We start from the raw sequence: 20,037 nt of genomic DNA, 5'->3' as shown, positions 1-20,037 counted from the left end.
AAATTCATTGGACCACAGGGTCAATCAGTCTGGACTCACCGCATTGTCTTGAACATTGCCGGCAAGAAAGTACACCTTCAGTGTGTGCTCTCAACGTCTCGGTTGAGCAGGAAATGCGTCCCGAAAATTTACCCCAGGAATACGCAGATTTCATGGACGTGTTTAACAAACAAGCTGCAGAATCATTACCCCCACATCGGCCCTTTGACTGCAGAATTGATCTGGAGCCTGGGGCTACTCTACCGTGTAGTCGTATATATGCCCTAACGGAGGCAGAAAACAATCACCTCCAAGAGTACATAGCTACGAATTTAAAGAATGGGTTTATTCGCCACTCTAATTCACCAGTGTCCTCCCCTTTGTTCTTCGTACCGAAGAAGTCTGGAGAACTCCGGACTTGCATAGATTACCGCAGAGTGAACCAGATAACCATTAAGAACCGTTATCCGCTTCCTCTCATCCCGGTTCTTTTGGACCAAGTTAGGGACGCGACAATCTACACCAAGTTGGACCTTCGAGGCGCTTACCATCTTGTGCGGGTGCGTGAGGGAGACGAATGGAAAACCGCCTTCCGGACCAAGTTCGGATTGTACGAATATCAGGTTATGCCATTCGGTCTCTGTAACGCCCCCGCTGCCTTCCAACACTTCCTGGATGAGGTCCTTAGAGAATATTTAGACGTATGTGCGGTAGTGTACATAGATGACATCCTAATATATTCTCAAAATCTCCAGGAACATGTTCAACATGTACGCGCCGTTTTGCAAAAGCTGCGAGAATACCACCTTTATGCAAAACTGGAGAAGTGCGAGTTCCATTGTACCACCGTGGAATTTCTAGGCTACTTCCTGACCCCAACCGGCGTACAAATGGACAAGAAAAAGGTGCAGGCAATCTTGGATTGGGCTCCCCCTACCAGTGTGAAAGAGATTCAGTCATTCCTGGGGTTTGCGAACTTCTACAGACGCTTCGTAAAGAACTTTTCAGCATTGGTCACTCCAATCACGAAGCTTCTCCGTAAAGGCTGCCCTTTTGAGTGGGACACATCGGCCGACCAGGGGTTTCGACAGCTCAAAAAGGCCTTCACCGACGCCCCGGTACTGAAACACCCGGATTTGTCTAGACCTTTTGTAGTGGAAACCGACGCCTCTAGCTACGCTCTAGGTGCTATCCTGTCCCAGCGAGATCCCCAGACAGGCCTGCTACATCCCGTGGCCTACTTCTCAAGGAAACTACTCCCAGCTGAACAGAACTATATCATTGCCGATCGGGAATTGTTGGCAATTAAGGCAGCTCTTGGTGAGTGGCGACACTACCTGATGGGGGCACGTCACACCACCACGATCATGACGGACCATCGTAACCTCCAGTTTATAAGAACCGCCAAGACGTTGAGCCCGCGCCAATTGCGATGGGCTCAATACTTTGCCGAGTTTGATTTCATCATAACGTATAGACCCGGAGCCAACAATCGAAAGGCAGACATATTGTCACGATATCCCGAGTCAGCAGAGCGAGAGGCAGGCATTACACCACAACCTATTATTCCCCCAACACGTATCGTAGGAGCTACTTCTGATTTCTTTGAGGCCGTATTAAAAGACCTCACTATGCAGGACGTCCATCAGTGGTGCAAACAAGATCCTCAGAATACTTTCGTTGAGGGACTCCCCTACCATGGGTCAGCCTTGTACTTGCCCACTAAGCAACTACGGGAAAAGGCCTTATCTTGGTGCCACGATTCGTCATTGGCAGGACACCCGGGAAAGTCAAAAACTCAGGAGTTGGTGGCTAGACATTTCTGGTGGCCCAAGTGGCGGCACGATGTTCTGCAGTATGTGTCTCAATGCGAGGTGTGTGCTCGAAATAAAGCTAGTCACCAAAAACCTGCTGGACTCCTTCGTCCTCTACCGACCCCTTCGGTGCCATGGCATACGATCACCATGGACCTTATTGTGGATCTTCCCGAAGTTCAGGAATTCACTTCTGTATTGGTAATTGTGGATACCTTTTCGAAAATGGCTCACTTCATCCCATGTAAGGTGGTCCCGACTGCTGGTGCAATTGCCGAATTAGTTCTGCAAAACATAGTCCGCCTTCATGGCCTACCCTATTGTGTGGTCACAGATAGGGGTCCACAGTTCACCTCTCGCTTCTGGCGTGAGTTTTGCAGGATTCTGGGAATGGAAGTCCGCTTGTCGTCCGGATACCATCCCGAGACAGATGGCCAGACAGAACGCGTGAATCAATGCCTAGAGCAGTATTTACGGTGTTTTGCCACAAGTAGGGAGACAACCTGGGTCCAGCATACTTGGTTGGCAGAATTGGCATATAATAACGCCACACATGCATCCACCAAGAAGACTCCGTTCTACTGCCTTTATGGGCGACATCCACGGATCCTCCCAGTGGCCATTCCAGTTTCAGGATTTGAATTGCCTACGTTGGCTGGACAACGGTTGGGCATAGAGCAGGTTTGGAAGGAGGTGCAGGAGAATCTCACAAAGGCCAAGGACGCATATAAGCGCTATGCAGATAAGCGTCGTCGACCCAGCCCACTTTACTGTGTAGGAGATAGAGTGTGGTTATCCACTCGCAATCTTCGCATGGAAGGACCCAGGAAATTACAACCCCGGTATTTGGGTCCATTCCCAATAGTTAAAATTGTGAACCCTGTTGCAGCTAAATTGACCTTACCTCCCCAAATGAAGGTACATCCCACTTTCCACACTTCCCTCCTGAAACCCGCTCCACATGGGACAATAGCTAGAAAACCACCTCCCGTTATGGTGCAAGGGGAACCAGAGTACGAGGTTCGAGCAATATTAAACTCTAAACAAGATAAAAAGGGCCAGGTGTTTTACCTCATTGACTGGGTGGGGTATGGCCCTGAGGAACGCACTTGGGAACCCTCCCAACATGTACATGCCCCCAGGTTGCTGCGTGCTTTTCACAAGAATTATCCTAGTAAACCCGGAACAACTGCCTTCTGTGGGAGGGGGAGTACTGTCAGGGACTCAGGTAGGCAGAGACAAGGACAGGCTAGGCGTAGGGGTGTTGTGGGTACTGTTTTGGGTACTGGAGGGGAGAGACAAACTAAGATGCAACCATACAAAAGGCTGCTTTGCCCTATGTGCAGGAGAAAGGGACTAAAGACTGCGTTTCCCAGCAGCCGGCGCCAAAGGACTACAATCCCCAGCATGCCCAGGGACGTTTTGGGCCAATCAGGAACCAGGAAGGGCGCGGCCGCCCCATCGCGCATGCGCAGAGCCCCGAGCACGGGGCTTGTGCTTGAGACTCCATGCCGACAAGACGTGTGGACCGGAGCTCCAGCAAAACTACACGCGAGGGGCCCAGCCCCACCCGAGCAGCAGCCCGGCCCCTCGCCCACTCGAGATAAGTACTCCTCTTTGCTCAGGGCCCAAAGGGATCGAGGGGGAAGTGCAGGGGGCGAATGCTTGCCACCCCAGAGCCCCTGCACAGCTACGAAAAGCTAAGTTTTTAGAACTTCGGCGCTCAATGTGCCGGCGGCATTCTTTTGGGATACATTGACCTGTGCACGGGCGTTTAGCCATTCGGGGTGTTTCCGCCTCTTGGAGACCAAAGCATATCCGTGAGGCGAAAACACAGCACCGGAGACACCTGCCACAGTTTTAGGGCACAAATCGATCACGAGGGTCTGCAGGAAGACTGCTTGTGCATTCGAACATGTTTGCAGGGATCTGCAAGGAGATCGCTTGCGTAGCATAGTGCAATAGCACTATACAGGCCTTGAGAGAGGCATTAGAGAGTGTGTCTGTGTGAGAGGGTCTGCATGAGGTGAATGCAGAGAGTAATAGAGGGCATGTTCTAATGCTTGTTAATTTCTTTTAGCTTGGACCTTGAAAACAACCCTTCAGACGTGCCAAGGACGTGACTGCTCTTCATGGACAGGACACAGAAGACCAGAGCTAAGTTGCATGCTAGTTCTTGTACTGTTCCGATGACTTAGGGTTAGGCCGAGTTAAACTGTTCTTATGTGCAAATTGGTGCTTATGTACAAGTAGCTAGTAAGGGCTGAGAACACCAGAACAAAAGTGAGCAGCAACCAAACTTTCCCAGTAGAACTCCCCATTCCCACCCATAACCTCTACCTCACCCTCAATCCGGTTTACCTAACTCCCCCTACCTATCCAATCATCGAGACCCTAACCCTCCTTCCCTGCTCTGGTCCAGGAAACCCGTGTAAGCTCTGACTTGCGGGCTCCACGACCAAAGTGGGGGTGGTTGGTACTGCGTCGCTCCTGCGCCTTGGATTCTGGACTTCGTGACATATGGGGTATGGAAGAGGCTTGCATTAAAATACAAAGTTCCGATAAGATACTCACACCTCCACCCGATCAAATTTATACCTGGAATCCCTCTGACCTCGAAAAGGTCTTCCATTTATGGGTGGAAAAATAAATTGCAGTTAAACACCGTAGGCGATCTGTTCATTGAAGGAATTTTTATGACACTGCAACAGGCAACTGAGAGGGGAAGCAATACCTCTTTAGACAAGTTTCTCTACTTCAGAACCACATACACCCTCCAAGCACTCTTCCCCACCTTCCCACGAGAACCCTTAACTTGGCAACTATTGCACAATGTGATCCAAACGCAAGGCGAAGGCAGATTAGTCTCAACCATTTATAGATCCATCTTAATTGACACAGTACCCATCAACCCTCGCACGAAAACAAGATGGGAAAACTCCCTCCAGTTAGCAATCCCAGAGGAGGAATGGACATTCATATTAAGACAAACACAAAAAATATCGCTAAACTCATGTCTCAAACAAATACACTTTAACTTCCTTCACCAGAAGTACTTTACCCCTGCCAAAAAGAATTAACAACAATCGGACTCACCGGCAAAGTGCGAGAGATGTGGAAATCTAACAGCAGACTTTGTACACCTCGCATGGGACTGCCCCAAGCTATCACCCTTCTAGACTCAGGTCCTTCAGACTACATCGACAATTATAAGTGAAGAAGCACAACCTGTCCCGACGGTGGCACTTCTAGGGAGGACGCAACAATTCGGGGTCGGGGACCAGTCCCGACGGTGGCTGACTGGCGGAAAGACATAATTTACTGCCAAGACGTTGAGTCAGATTTCATCAAGACACTGCCGCAACACGCACGCCCTCCATACATCTGGGGCCCGCTTGTGGCGTTCCTAATCAATGAAGCAGCCGAGGACACACCGCCCTCGACGGGAGAATCCGATACCCAAGGCGGAGACACGTAACTTGGCCGGGGGGAGCCCCGGCATATGCACTAACCCACAAAGAGGAGGGGGCGAACTGTGGCGAGAGACGGCAGACTGAGTGGCACGGGTGTGGGGGGGCGGTCGGGAGGTTGGGCTGGCGCATGGGGAACACTCCCCAATGGGGTGTGATAGTTATGTAACAGTTTTGAAAAATGCAAAAATAAAGTTTAAAAAAAAAAACAAAAACAGTACCACAGTCCATTCCTGTAAGAAAGAAGGCATGTTATTGTTGGCTATAGCCGCCAGTTTCTCGTATGTAAAAATTGTCAGAAGTTTATTGAACCACTCTGCCTTCATGGGGGCATGGGGACTTTTCCATTTCTGGGCAAGGCCATTCTCCTAGCTCTTAACATAGCCCCCGCCACCCTAGAGAAGGGCAGCACCTTGTCCTCGGGCCTAGGAGTGCCCAGAAGGATCTCCATAGGGTGAAGGGAAGGGCTCGTTCCCAGAATGCCCTTAATTCAGCTGAGCAGCTCCGCACAATAAACCTGAATGACCGGACATTCCCACCACATGTGGAACCATGAACCACGGAGAGCACACGCCCTGGAACACATTGAGGACACATTAGGAAACATTTTGGATAAGGTGGTGGGGGGCCGGTGCCAAGAGTGGGGAATCTTGAAGTTATGCTCCATGGGTGCAGTATACAACCCCCCCAAACGTTGCCCTAAAAACCGCCTCCCATCCGTGATCATCTAGGACCACACCAAGCCTCTCCTCCCATGCTCACTTAAACGATTGCCCACCCTCTAAGTTATCTGCAACCATCACATTGTAAATCTTGGAAAGAGATCCCTTCCTGGATTTAGCTTCCACAAAAACTTTTTCGAAGGGAGTCAGAGGACGGGATAGGGCTGCCACCCAGCTGGCCTGGGTGAGAATATCTTTGAGCCGCAGGTAGTCAAAGATGGAGATTGGACTTTCCGGTAGCACCTTTGACAACTGAGCAAACTCAATAAATCCACCTTGGTGGCAGAGTTGCGCAGCCCTTTCCACCCCCTGGTCTGACCACGATTGCGTCTCCCGAAACCCCCTGGTCCCGAAGTTAAGCAGGGGACCCCAGAGAGAAGAAAGAGGGGAAGGCCAAGACAAGAGGAGTTTATTGTCCCTATTCAGCTTCCATGTCGCCCAGAGAACCGACAGGATTGGATGGGATTTGGCCACCAATGGTAGGGAGCATGGGGGGGCCCAGAGTAAGTCCCTGACTTTGTACGGGTGGACCTGAACGTTCTCAACATAGGTCCAGTACGTCCTAAAATCATCCCTAAGATGTTCCAACATCGCCCGCAACTGGGCTGCCTTATAGTACAGTTTAAAATCAGGTAGGCCAAACCCCCCGAACGACTTTGGAAGGGTCAGGGTGTCGTATTTCACTCTAGCCCTCTTGCCACTCCAGTCAAAACGGAGAAGGCGAGATTGCAGTGATTCAAAAAAGGAGTCCGGAATGATACAAGGAAGGGACGAGAAGAGATAGAGAAGCCGGGGGAGTATGTTCATTTTCACTGAGGCCATGCACCCAAACCAGGAAAGGGTGAGAGGAGCCCATTTAACCAAGTCGTTGAAAATCTTGGCCTGCAGGGTAGGGAAATTTAACTCATAATTTTTACCTAAGTCCCTAGGGATATTGGTACCTAGATATCTAGTACTTTCACTCTCTACTGTCATCCCCAGCACCTCTGATCTACCCCTGACCTCGGTCCAGCCTACCCATCGGCATAATGCAAGATTTAGCTACATTAATCTTGAGGCTGGAGAACGCCCTAACAAATGCGGAAGGGAGTCGTGAAGCCTAGTCAGATATACCAAGATATCATCCGCAAAAAGGGATAGCTTAAATTCGAAGTCCCCACACTGCACACCAGAAACACCTCCGTCGGCTCTTACGAGCGTACAAAAGGGGGGAGAGGGGACACCCCTGATGTGTACCCCTAGAGAGCAAAAAGCCTGACGAAGTACAACAGTTTACCAGTATCCGCGCTGAAGGACCATTATACAGGGCCGCAACCCACCCACAGAATTTGTTGCCTAGGCCCATCTTAGTCCAGCGAGAGGAGGTAGGCCTCCGATTCTCGCTTGGACACCTCATACATGAGGCCCAGAGTTTTCCTAATATTGTCAGAACCTTGCCGTCCGGGGATAAAGCCAACTTGGTCTCTGTGAACTAGAGAAGGGAGGAATCTAGATAACCTAATCGCCACATTAAGGAGGGAAATGGGCATGTAGGACTGACAAAGCGAGGGATCCTTCCCTTCCTTCGGAAGAACCACTATAAGGGCCGACATCATGGAGGGGGGAAGGCAACCCGTGTCCAAGACATTGTTATACACCTTAGCTAGAAAGGGAGCGTGGACCGAAAGGTCTTAAAAAACGGGACTGAGAACCCATCGTCTCCCGGAGCTGTACCGCTTTTCAAATAAGAGATAGCATCGATTACCTCCTGGGGCGATATGGGGAGTTCCAGGGAGTCAGAGCCCTATCGAGCAAGACAGGGGATTGGAAGAGAGTCCTGGAACCGATCCACTTTGGCCCCATCCCCCGCGTACTCGGAAGAGTAAAGCCTTTCGTAATACTGCCTAAATTGCTCAGCTATTTGGCTGTCTTGTAGGAGTTTCTCCCCGCCCTGGCCAGAGATAGAGTTAACTCATCTGCTATTGCGAAGTTTCCCCCAGCCTCCAGGCCAAAATCTTGTCAGCTTTTTCCCCTTTCTCCATATAACGCTGTTTTAAAAATGCAAGCTTTTTCTCCATCTGATCTACAAGGAGGGAGACAGCTTCGCCCTAAGATTCTGGAGCTCCTCGCGCTTGCCTGGGCTCATCTGAGATTTCAACTTACTCCCCGGCTGGATGGCAGAAATCTGCTCCCTCAACTTGAGCTCCTCTCTAGCCCTATCCTTCTTTCTCCTGGCTCCCATCTCCATCAGGACCCCTCTGAATGCATCCCAAACACCCAGTTTCCACTTCCCCATTATCATTCAAGAGGAAGAATTCTTTGATGGAGGCCAGGAGGGACTGCCTCAGCTCCCTATCCAATAACAAGGAATCGTTACATACCCACCGCGATTTACTCTGGGCAACAAGGGGGACACCCAAGTTAACCCGGACCAGGTCGTGGTCGGACCATGGGACGGTCTCCACACTGAAATCAGACATGTAGTCGCGGATCGAGGAATCTACCAACACATAGTCAATCCTAGGAAAAGATTGATGCACTTCGGAATAGTAAGTGTAGAGGGGTTCTCGGTTACTCCCAGCAGGGTGCGCATCAACCAAGCCCAATTCCTCATTCACCCGGCGGAATGAGTCTGCCAACTTCAATTGGGACCTAAGATCGGGGCAAGGCTTGGGGGATTTCCTGTCTTTTTCCGGATAGAGAACCATATTGAAGTCCCCCCCGACTATTAACACCCCTTCTGCGAATCCTCTAATTATGTCCCCCATCCCCTGCCAAAAAACATCCTGCCCTTCATTCGGGGCATACACCCCCACAAGAGTAAAGAGGTAAAGAGCCGACCCTTCACCTCTCCTTTAACCATAACATAGCGCCCTTCCAGGTCAGCTCTGTGAGCCTTGAGGGAGAAGAGAGCTTTTGGGGAAACCAAGAGGACAACCCCTCGCCTTTTTGCCCCACATGAGGATTGAAACACATGCTGGATAGCCTTGGATCTGAGAGTAGGTTCCGTCCCCCTAACCCAGTGGGACTCCTGCAAAATGAGAAAATTTAGTTTCATCCTTGCAAACTCCCTCAACACCAAAGATCTCTTAGTCGGGGAGTTCAAGCCTCGACCATTTAGGGACCCCACTGACAAAAGCTGGACAGGGTCACCCATTAGAAAAGTCAGGGAGCTCATCCGCCTCCGACTTTCTTGAAAGCCCAGCCCCCTGTCCCCAGTGCACAAAAGGAAACCAAATACAGTCCTACAAAGCCCCTTAATCCAGGTAGCTCCCAATCCCCCTTCCCCAACAGAACCAACTCCTCCCACTCCCCACCCTCCCAATCCATGAGCGCCTGGAAGGACTGCGACATCAAACCGCCGAGCCCCCAGGCCACCAAGGATCGCCTCCACCTGGGCGAAAATCACCGCTAGACAACACAGTAATCTGAGCCTCCCCCTGCTGCAAGAGCAAAACCGAGCGTTCCACGCCGGCCCAACAGCCGATCACTCATTACCAAAACACTTAGGCACAATTGTCAAACAATAACCTGCTTCCCATTTAGGTCGTGGACTGCCCTAGAGAGGGCAGAGTCATCTTCCTATACTTCCTGTGTCCTCGGACACGTCGCCGACCCACAAACTCTGAGGGTTCTTTTTGACCTCCTTTATCTTATCTTTCACCCCCTTTAACATGCTTCGAGGAAGAGTCCCCAAGGAGCTTGTTCATCACTCTCTGAATGTCGGCCTCCGTAGTGAGACAGTACTTATACCCATCCACCTCGAAAGAAAGCGAGAACAGGTTACCCCACCTGTACCGCACTCCTTTGGCCTGCAACCATTTCAGCAAAGGACGGCAAAGTCGCCGGCGCGCAAGAGTGAGCACCGAAAGGTCTTGGTAATGGATGTTTTAGCACCATTGCAGTCAATAGGACCTTTCTCACGAGCCAACTCCAGGATCTTGGCTTTCTCCACATAGTAGTGAAACTTCACAAGGACAGACCGAGGTCCGCCTGCACGACCTCCCGCTCTATGGGCCCTGTCAATGGTAGGGACACTGGTATTTTCTCCATCGAATAAAGAACTTATGATTGCCTTAACCTTTCTCACCATGTCCGCCTGCGTCTCCCCATTTTGCTCCGGAATGCCAAGGAATCTCAGGTTGGAGCGTCGCTCTCTATTTTCTAAGTCGTCCAACTTGAGTGTGAGTTTCTTCTCCCTCCTCTCCAGTTCTGCCAACCGCATGTCAAACTACGTTTCAAAAAGGTTGGCCGAGGATTGATTGGCCTCCAGGGCCTGGACTCCATTCTCCACGGCATCCACCTTCTTGTCGAGGGAGTCCAGTCTGCTGCCTATGTCCGCCCTAAAACCTTGAATCTCCTCCAGCAGGGCTGCCATGCTGCGACTCATTGACTGAGCTTCTGCTGCCTCAGATTGGTTTGTGTCCTGCATGGTGAATCCTTCCTCAGAATGCCTAGGAGAACGCCGAAATCTCTGCAGGGCCTGTGCCCAGTCCATCCAAGGCGTATCAGGCGCACCCACGGGATGCAGGGCCGGAAGACTTGGGAAGGGGCAAGTGGGAGCAGCAATGTCCAACTCCCCGGACCAGCCGATCAGGCCACAGAGTACCACACATGCCTCCCCTCTATCACCTGCAGCTCCGGAACCTCAGGCCAGCCACAACATGATCCACTGCCCGGCAAGCCAACTCCTGCCGGTTTGCCACGAGAGACTATCGGGCGCTGGTCGACCTCCCGGGCGAGGGCGACTAAAAGTCAACACTAGCAAAGAGTGCTCCCCCACCCCCGAGTTCCTTGCACATGGGAATGCTCAGTCAACTGGCCCTCCCTCTCCAAAAGCCAAGTCTGGGGCACTGCTCGAGGGAAGCGCCAGAGTCCATATAACTGCCAAGAAGATGGGCCAGCAATTGGGCACAGGAGAATTCAGACAGACAAGCTGATATTACGGCTCCATGGAGAGAGGCACAAGACCCTCATGGGAAAATGCAGAAACAGTGGGAAATAGCGTGATGGGTGGGTGATTAGAGAAGCAGAAAAAAGCCCATGAGGGCCACGGGCCACACCCCCCACCAGCAGTGCCAGAGAGTGTACTCCCACGCAAAGTCCAGACTTGTCGCTGTATGAGAGGGAACCCTCCAGTCGTCAGATCGAGCCAACGACGGGAGAAACCTTCCCACTCACCAGCGAGGGGGTCTCTCCAGCCCTTACACCCAGTGAACAGGGTGGGGGGCTCCAGTCGCCCACCCGCGACTCACCTGCACTCCTCTCCCCCACTGGGGTGCGTGGCTGCCAAGGACCGCGGAAGTTCTCCAGAAGCGCACTGACGCCTCTTCTGCCTGCCAGTGCCCTGGAACAGTGGGGAAGCCAAGAACTCGGTTCGCCGCCAATTCCTCCGTCCCCGGGCTCCGGCAGCGCCCAGGATTAGCCACACTGCAATCACCAGGTTCCAGGGCTCCCCACACAAGGACGGGAAGTGCAGCTGCTCGGGGCCCGGAGCTCCGTCTGCGGGCGCTCTGCTCCTCAGGCCGCGAGGCCGATCCTCTGGCCGCTGCTCCTCCCCCACCGGCTGTTAACATGACCGCCTCCGCTCGCGGGAGCTCCTGCTTCAGGACGCCAACAGCGCTCCAATAATGAAGCCGCTGCACACTCAGTTCAATGGCTCCCCACACCAGGATGCCAGACAAGCAGCCTCAGATGTATGTCTCAGCAAAGCAGGATTAGAAGCTCCAACTACAGGCACGCCAAACTTCTGGCAGTATGGACGACCAACAGGCCGCTGCCCATCCCCAACCACCAGTCAGCAAGGCTTTGCCTGGTTCTTTCTGCGGGGATGTACACCGCACTCCGCCCGCCTCCCGCTTGGATGTCGGCAAACTCCAGTTCCCCAACACCCTCGAGCACCGGGATTGCGCTCCGCCGACTCTCTCCAGCTCCAGGCAGCCTCAGGGGGCATCGGGGTTCAGATCCCACAGGACTGGGGAGGCCCAGTATCCAAAATGTAATGCCCTGGGGAGGAGATCAGCTGAGAGACTTCACCACATCTCAGCGCCCACCAGGCAGCTCTTTCAATGACAATGGAATTCTTTTCGTATGGGTGGCATGAATCCATGCCTTTCGACCATCCACTCTGACTGCAGTCTGTCTTGCCAGGAGAATCTGGTACGGGCCCTTCCACCAGGGTGCGAGTGAAGATTTTCTTTCAAAGTTCTTCACCAGAACCCACTCTCCCGGCTGCAGACAATGCCCTGGGCCCGTGGATCTGACAGGAAGAGCCTCCTGCACCTGCTGATGAATCAAACGTAGTTTCTGAGTTAACACGTTACAATAAGTGCTGAGCAAAGGGTATTCTACTTCATACAAGCGCCTAGGCTGCGGGGCGCACCAAACATTCGCGGGTCTCCACATCACGTTTTCGTATGGGAAGAGTCCCGTCCTTGCCTGCACAGACGTGCGCATGCACAACAAAGCTAAGGGCAGCGCTTCAGGCCACCTCAATTGACTCCCTGAACAGATTTTGTTAATCTTATTCTTCAAGATCCAGTTCTGGCGCTCAACAAGACCGGCACTCATCGGGTGTCTGGCCGAATGGAATCGTTAATCAATCTGGAGGCCAGCACAAATCTGTAATATCACGGCGGCAACAAGATGCGGGCCATTGTCTGACCATATGACCCGTGGCAGGCCAAATCTAGAGAAGTACTCTTTCAGCATCACTTTTGCTGTGCTCATTGCTGTGCAGTCCTTAAGCGGGTATGCTTCCACCCATTTACTGAATGCACAGACTACCACCAGGATATACTTAAGGTTCTGACATCTTTCCATTTCTATGAAATCAAAATGGATGACTTCAAAGGGCATAGAGGGGGGGGCAAAACTACCTACTGGAGTAGTTGTTCCTTTTCCAATGTTATGTTGCAAACAAGTCATACAATTCTGGACTAGTCTTTCAGCAGTCTTTCTAATGTGTGGATTCTGCCATACTGTGGCCAAATGCTGAATCATTTTTTTAGCACATATGTGTGTGGGACTGTGGGCCATGATGACCATCGCTGTTACATAGGATTTGGGCAGCATCCACTTTCTACTCTCTTTGTCTACCCAGCAACCCTCTACGTCCAATTCTGCTGAACCCTCAACCCACGCTTTTATTTAATCTGCAGTTGTTTCTGTTTGCATCTCCTTGACTGTGGCAATCCCATTTTCTATCATGCAGGGCACATCTTCTGACTTTTCAACAAAACATTTTCGTTGTGGATCAGTGGCAGTTTGTTTCACAATTTTGTCTGCAAATACATTTCCTTTTCCAACGTTACATGTTACTTTCTTATGCGCTTTGCATTTCATTATTGCTAGTCGCTTAGGACGCGCCAGTGCAGACAACAATCTTGCTATTAAAGCACCATGTTGAATCTTCGTTCCATGTCATGTTAGAAAACCCCTCTGAGCCCAGAGTCGACCAAAATAGTGTACCACCCCAAATGCATACTGACTATCAGTATATATGTTTACATTCAAGTTTTCAGAAATTTCACATGCTCTTGTCAATGCTATTATCTCTGCAGCCTGTGCTGAATTATATGGGATCCTTTTGCTCTCCACAATACTCTTTAGTGTCGTGATGGCATATGCAGCAGTTGATGTGCCATCGGGCAATTTAAAACAGGAACCGTCACAAAACAGTTCTCCGTCTGGCTCTTTATGTGGGGTGTCTGTTAGGTCAATTCTTCCTTTAGTTTCTTGTTCAGTTACCATTATACAATCATGGGGTGGTGATTTCTTTTACCCCGTTCTTTCATTGGGAGGGGGCATTAACTCTGCAGGATTCAAAGCGCAACATCTCAAAATTTGAATATGCGGTGCAAATAGGACAATTTCATATCTCGTCAGTCTAGTTGATGTAAGATGTTACGTCTGCGTTCTATTTAAAAGAATGTCTACTGTGTGAGGCACCATTAAAGTTAAGGCGTGACCCAAAACCATTCCCGCGGTTTGTTTTACTGACGCGGCAGCCGCAACAACAGCTCGCAAATAGCGGCAAAGAGCATGCAACAAGATCCAGCGTGGAAGAAAAATAACTGCATAGTCTATTTCTTCCTCCTTGTTCCTGAATCCAAACAGCCAACGCGCAGCCATTACTTTCATGCACGAATAACTTAAAATCCTTTTCATAATTTGGTGTGCCCAAAACTGGAGCTGAGCACAATGCAACTTTGAGCAGATCACATGCATTCTGACATTCCACCCTCCATGGCAAAGGCAAAGCAACATCCTTTTTGGTCAATGCCACAATAGGTTTTACAATAATAGCAAAGTTAGCAATCCACTGCCTGCAATAGGAAGCCATGCCTATTATGGCTCTGACTTCCTTCTGTGTTTTTGGAATAGGCATACCAGAGATGCTTTCTATCCTTTCTGGTGTCAGTCTCCTTCCCTTTTTCGAAAGTAAGTAGCCCAAATAGGCCACCTCCTTTCGACAATACTGTCATTTTTTTAATGAAGCTGTATGTCCATGTTCTGCCAAATGTGTCCACAATTTAGCGGTACTCTCTTTGCAAATGTCTTCTGTGTCAGCAGCAATCAATAGGTCATCAATGTACTGCAATAGTACATAACCCGCTGGTAACTCTAGCATGTCTAGCTGTTCTTTTAGTGCTCTGCTATAAATACTTGGGCTCTCAGTGTAACCTTGTGGAATTCGTGTGAATGTGAAAGAACATCCTCCTAATGTAAAAGCAAATAGATATCTGCTATCTGGATGTACTGGAATGCTAAAAAATGTGTTCTTTCGATCTACAACACTAAAATGCGAAGCAGAAGCTAGAATCATTGTTAAAATGGTAGTGACATCTGGGACCAATGGAAATTGGGGATCAACTACTTTATACAATCCGCGCAAATCAATTATGAAACGATATTGTATTTCATTACCTCCTTTCTTGTAAACTGGAAAAATTGGACTATTGCAAGTGCTACCAGTAATTTTTTCAATTACTTTCGGTTTAATCAAATCAGAAACAATGCATTTCAATGCTTTCTCAACATCCACCGAAATGTTATACTGTGGGATACGTGGCAATATAACTCCCTCCTTTAAAACAATTTTCACCAGCTCTATTTTCAAACAACCAACATCGTTATCATGCATCGCCTATATACAAGTCGGTACATTACTTAATTCAGTTGGTAATGGTTTAGACAAAAATTGTGATACTGGCATTTTTTGTGGTGATATTGTCAAATACACTCCATCACGAGAACAATGAATAACTGCACTTAATTTTTTCAACAAATTTAAACACAATAAATTCTCGCCGCAATTTTGTGTCAAAAAGAATAGGCAAGACTCAGTGAATGGACCTAGTATTATAGGTACCGACTGGGACACTGGACTGATTACTGGCGTACCTGCGAACCCTACTGAAACATTCTTTTGCCCTGACCTCGGTATTTCTGGAACCAAGTGATGATCTATTGAGCACTTTTGCACACCCGAGACCACTAAAAAAATGTGCTCTCTATTCCCAACTTTCATCTCTATGTAGGGCCCTTTCTGATCAACGGGAATAGATACTGGTTCCGACCCCTGTTTTAGGCTGTCCTAGTTGAACAATACATCATCCGATGTAAAGTTGCCAGAATAGTATGAATTGGACTGAGCATCAAAAACGTTTCCTTCTCCTGCATTATTCTGCTGATATTGGTTTTGGTTCTGATTCTGGTTGTTATTTCCCTGGTTATTCTGATTTTGTGTCATCCTTGAGTTTCTATTTTGTCCTTGTGTTCCTGGGCGACCTCTATTCTGCCTTCTCGGGGCATTTCCATTTCTATTCTGCAAATGTGGGCACTGTGCTTGCCAATGACCTTGTTCTTTACAATATGCGCATTGATTCAGTCCAATTGGACCCCCGTGCATATTGGAAAAAGTCCCTCTCATTTGTGCATTTCCTCTGCCCCTATTATTATTCGCTATCTGCTGCATTAATACTCTAGTTTTTAGATTCACTCTATCCTTCACTTCTTTCTCTTTCTCTGGATTTATTCTATTCTCATAGTATTGTGCCATGTGTAATACTTCACTCTGTGATTTTTGCTTGCCACGCACTTTCAGATGTCATTATTACATTTTGAATTTTCAGCAGCAACCCTCTCACATATTTGTCAACAAATAGTCTCTTCCGGGGTTCAGTTCTCAAATCTTGGCCACTAAAATCTGCAAATACTTCTTCAAATCTATTAAAAGAGTCAGTAGCCAATTCATCTTTACCTTGCACACATGCTGTTAATTTGTCCCAGGCAATTCTTTTTTCAGGTATTAGTATTTTTAATTTCTGTACTATTCGCGCTGGTAAGGCTAATAAAAACTGGCGATGGCTTCTCGCCATCCTTCCTGTCTGTATCCTCTTTAATCAGATGCTCCCAGGTCCCACCCAAAATATCAATATCATCTACATTTCTAATTTGTTTCCATATATCTATGGGGAGAATCACAGGAAATAATAGGTCAAGTGGAAGGGATGGCAAAGTGGAGGGCAAGTGGTGTTTGTCGGTGTTGGAATCCTTCACTACCAGTATACGGATACTGCCCCTTTAACTGCCTGGAGGCGGTCCTGCAACAACAGGAAGAACCCTTATCTACACTTCCCCCAGCGAAAGCGAAGCGAAAGTGGAGGGCAAGTGGTGTTTGTCGGTGTTGGAATCCTTCACTACCAGTATAAGGATACTGCCCCTTTAACTGCCTGGAGGCGGTCCTGCAACAACAGGAAGAACCCTTATGTACACTTCCCCCAGCGAAAGCGAAGAGAAAGCGTAGGGCAAGTGGTGTTTGTCGGTGTTCGGCGGTGTTTGCAGGCATACCGTGGCGCTGTACAACAGCTCTGCGCCACCAACACCGTTTCTACGGATGAATTCCAAGCGAGTGAGCATGACGGCGCGACTCTGGTAAGCCACTGCCTGAAAAAAGATGCCTGCCTTCTACAATAACCTTGCTGCATTCATTTCTCCCCCGACCCTCCCTCCTTAACTTTGCCATTCACTAAAAGAGAGCGGCATTGGCAATACTGTGCGGTGCGCACATTTAGAACATCTGACCCCTGTAGTGCATCATCCCTGTTCTTATTCAGCATTTCGCTTTGATTGCCATCACGCGAAAGTGACACAGGCGACAATGTGTGGGGGGCGTACATTTAGTACGCCAGACCCCTGCAGTGTATCCTCCCGGGACCCACCCAGCATTTTACTTTTATTTTGAATACACGAAATTGGCACAGGCAACACTGCGTGGGGCGCATATTTAGATCTCTTGTACCCTGCAGTGTATTCTTCCTGGTTTCGTTCAGCTACTTGCAGGAGAGAAAGTGCAGATAACTGCGTGGGGACAGCGGGCTAGTCCTTTGACCCACCTAATTCACTAGATCTTGCTGAACGACGAAGCTTGTATAAAGAAAGCTTCTACCAAGACTGCCTTTTGGAATATAGCAGCCTAACTGAGTGGGGACTGCGGGCTAGTCCTTTGACCCACGTAATTTCACAGCCTTTGTTGAATGATGAAGCTTACATAAATACATAAAGATACTTTCCATTAAGACCTCTATTTGGAACACAGTAATCTAACCGAGTGGGGACTTCAGGTAATTCTTTGACCCACTCGGCTCCGCTCAACCTTTGCTCTAATACAATTGTGAAGCACCATATTCAACCGGCCGTATTTAGAGTGTAGCGCATTCACTTGACACTGCACCATGACAATAGAAAGGATGCAAAACATCACATCTACCGGTCCACAAACCAGCCATCGGACTCAAATACAGAATTTAGTGGACACAACTCATCAAGATAAGAAAGCCAATCCACCAGTAACGTCCTCGCCAACAATGACCCGTATATCTCTCACAAATGAGACTCAACAGGGAACATTTGATTGTGCTTCACCCAGTGTGGCAGTCCACATGCCATCAACACAGCCGACAACATATCGGCCAGAGCAGGGTACAGCACTGAAAGAGCGAGCGAAGTCTGCTAAATTAAAATGGAAATCTCTCCACGAACGACGCTCTAACTCAGAAGTCCAAAACAAACTCTCACAATTGGTCTCAAATTGACGTTTGCAGAGACTCTCGTTGAATCTGACGGAGATAGAAGCCTTAATGGAACTACAAGAGACCAAAAAGAAAGTATTAAGAAATCATATAGACTCTACACCCAAACCTCACGTCTCTTTGCCCCCTAACCCAAGTAAACCTCAAGGTTACACTACAACAAGTATGCCGCTTTCAGATGGGTACGATACTGGTCCACCACCTATAACTAAACAACCTACTCTACAAAATGGAAATCATGTGGACCTCTTAGCGAGACCCAATTTACAGGAATCTGTCGCTACGACAATGGTGGATCTGCAGAATATGCTTACTGCAGTATGCACCCAAGCAGTAATGCCTTATATGAAGCTCCAAGAAGCCCAAGCTGAAGGTGGCAACAACGCTTAGCAGACATAGCTCGCAAGGACAGGGTGGAAAAAACACACCTTACAGATGCCCTGATTGACCTCATGCGAGTTAATATGTCTAAGCCTACGGGACCCCAAGGTCAACATCAGCTCCAGCCAAACGTGGATGCCCAGACTACCGACTCCCTGCGTTTTACAATTTCCACGCCTCTTCCTGCGAACAATCATGACAACCTGAATCCCCCAGCTGCAGCCATAACCTGTGACGAGAAAGTGCTTCTTATCGACCTAACTACGGACAATATTTTCCTTCATGGAGACCTTGATAATCCAACTCTCCCTTCGAACAACAAGATGCCAATAATTATGGACTATCGAAAGCCTACAGACACTAAACAACTTGCTTCTGAGACTAAATATATGTTCAGCATATTCAACCCTAACCGACAACCACCTAAATCATCCAATCAAAGACAACAAAGGAAAAAAAACGCAAATATGGCTCGAGAGCCTTCCTCAGAAATGTAACTCTCCCTTTGGCCCATCCGACCATACCATTCAGTAAACAGGTGGCAAAGAAAGACCAACCTAAATTTAACCCAGGAATTGAATCGAATATCGAAGAAGAGGAAACCGATGTAGCAATTTTGGACCTTTTGTTAAACCTTTCGACATACTGAAATCAAGAGGCTAATGTAAGTACCCATAAGGATAATCAATTGAACAATTCCTCTCAAATAACAATAGACTGTTATGAGCAAACATGTTCTGAAATTTACTCATCAGCTTCCTTTAGTGAGACATCTATTGAAGATGCGCCGCCCTCTGAACATCCAAGTCCCAGAATAAATCTAGATGGTTCTGTAATATCGGATACATCCCAAAATGACGCCATACTACTACGAGATCTGCCCCTACTGAAACTCCCATAATGTATAGACCCAAGAAAGTTCTCTATTCGAAACAAACTAAAGTTGGAAAGAGTTAACAGAGATGATGAAACATTGATCCTCAATCGAACAAATCTGCTGCGACTCTTACATGCCATTCCCAGTCTATCTGTAATAACAACAAAAGATTTACTTGGTTACTTGGTTAAATTCATCCACCCAGACAAACTGGACTCAATATGGATTCATTGCTGCAGTAATAACATCTTACAAATGATTACAACCCAAATAGACACCTTCCAAGCTCTGGGATTCCATCTTAGAACAATTGAATCCAACCAAGATGCGCAACATGATCCACACAATACCATTGGAGAGCTATATATGTATTCACAAATCATGATATCGAGCAGTTTATTTTCTCCGAACACCACATATAAATAAAGGAATCATACCAACTCTCCTCCCATTGGGGAAGTGAGACACAAGCTCCTACATCATCAGACAGACCGTCATCCGATCAGGAGAGTAATAAACGACTCCCTTAGACATTTGGATAAAACCTATTACCATCACCACTAGCAACCGTACACTGTACTTCTCCCCCAGAGGGCCACCGGCAGGCGGAAGCCGGCCCACTTTGAGGAAGGCCCAAGTGAGCAAGGCCCCTTCCTGTTTGCCCCGTTCGCTCACTTCATCCCGACGCTTGAGAGGGCAGGAGCCCCCTCACCGTGCACC

Source organism: Ambystoma mexicanum, chromosome 13 (genome assembly GCF_040938575.1).
Source record: "Ambystoma mexicanum isolate Mex_15411 chromosome 13, UKY_AmexF1_1, whole genome shotgun sequence".
Lineage (NCBI taxonomy): Eukaryota > Metazoa > Chordata > Amphibia > Caudata > Ambystomatidae > Ambystoma > Ambystoma mexicanum.
The sequence above is the reverse complement of the archived record's forward strand: the minus strand, read 5'-3'. Positions refer to the sequence as shown.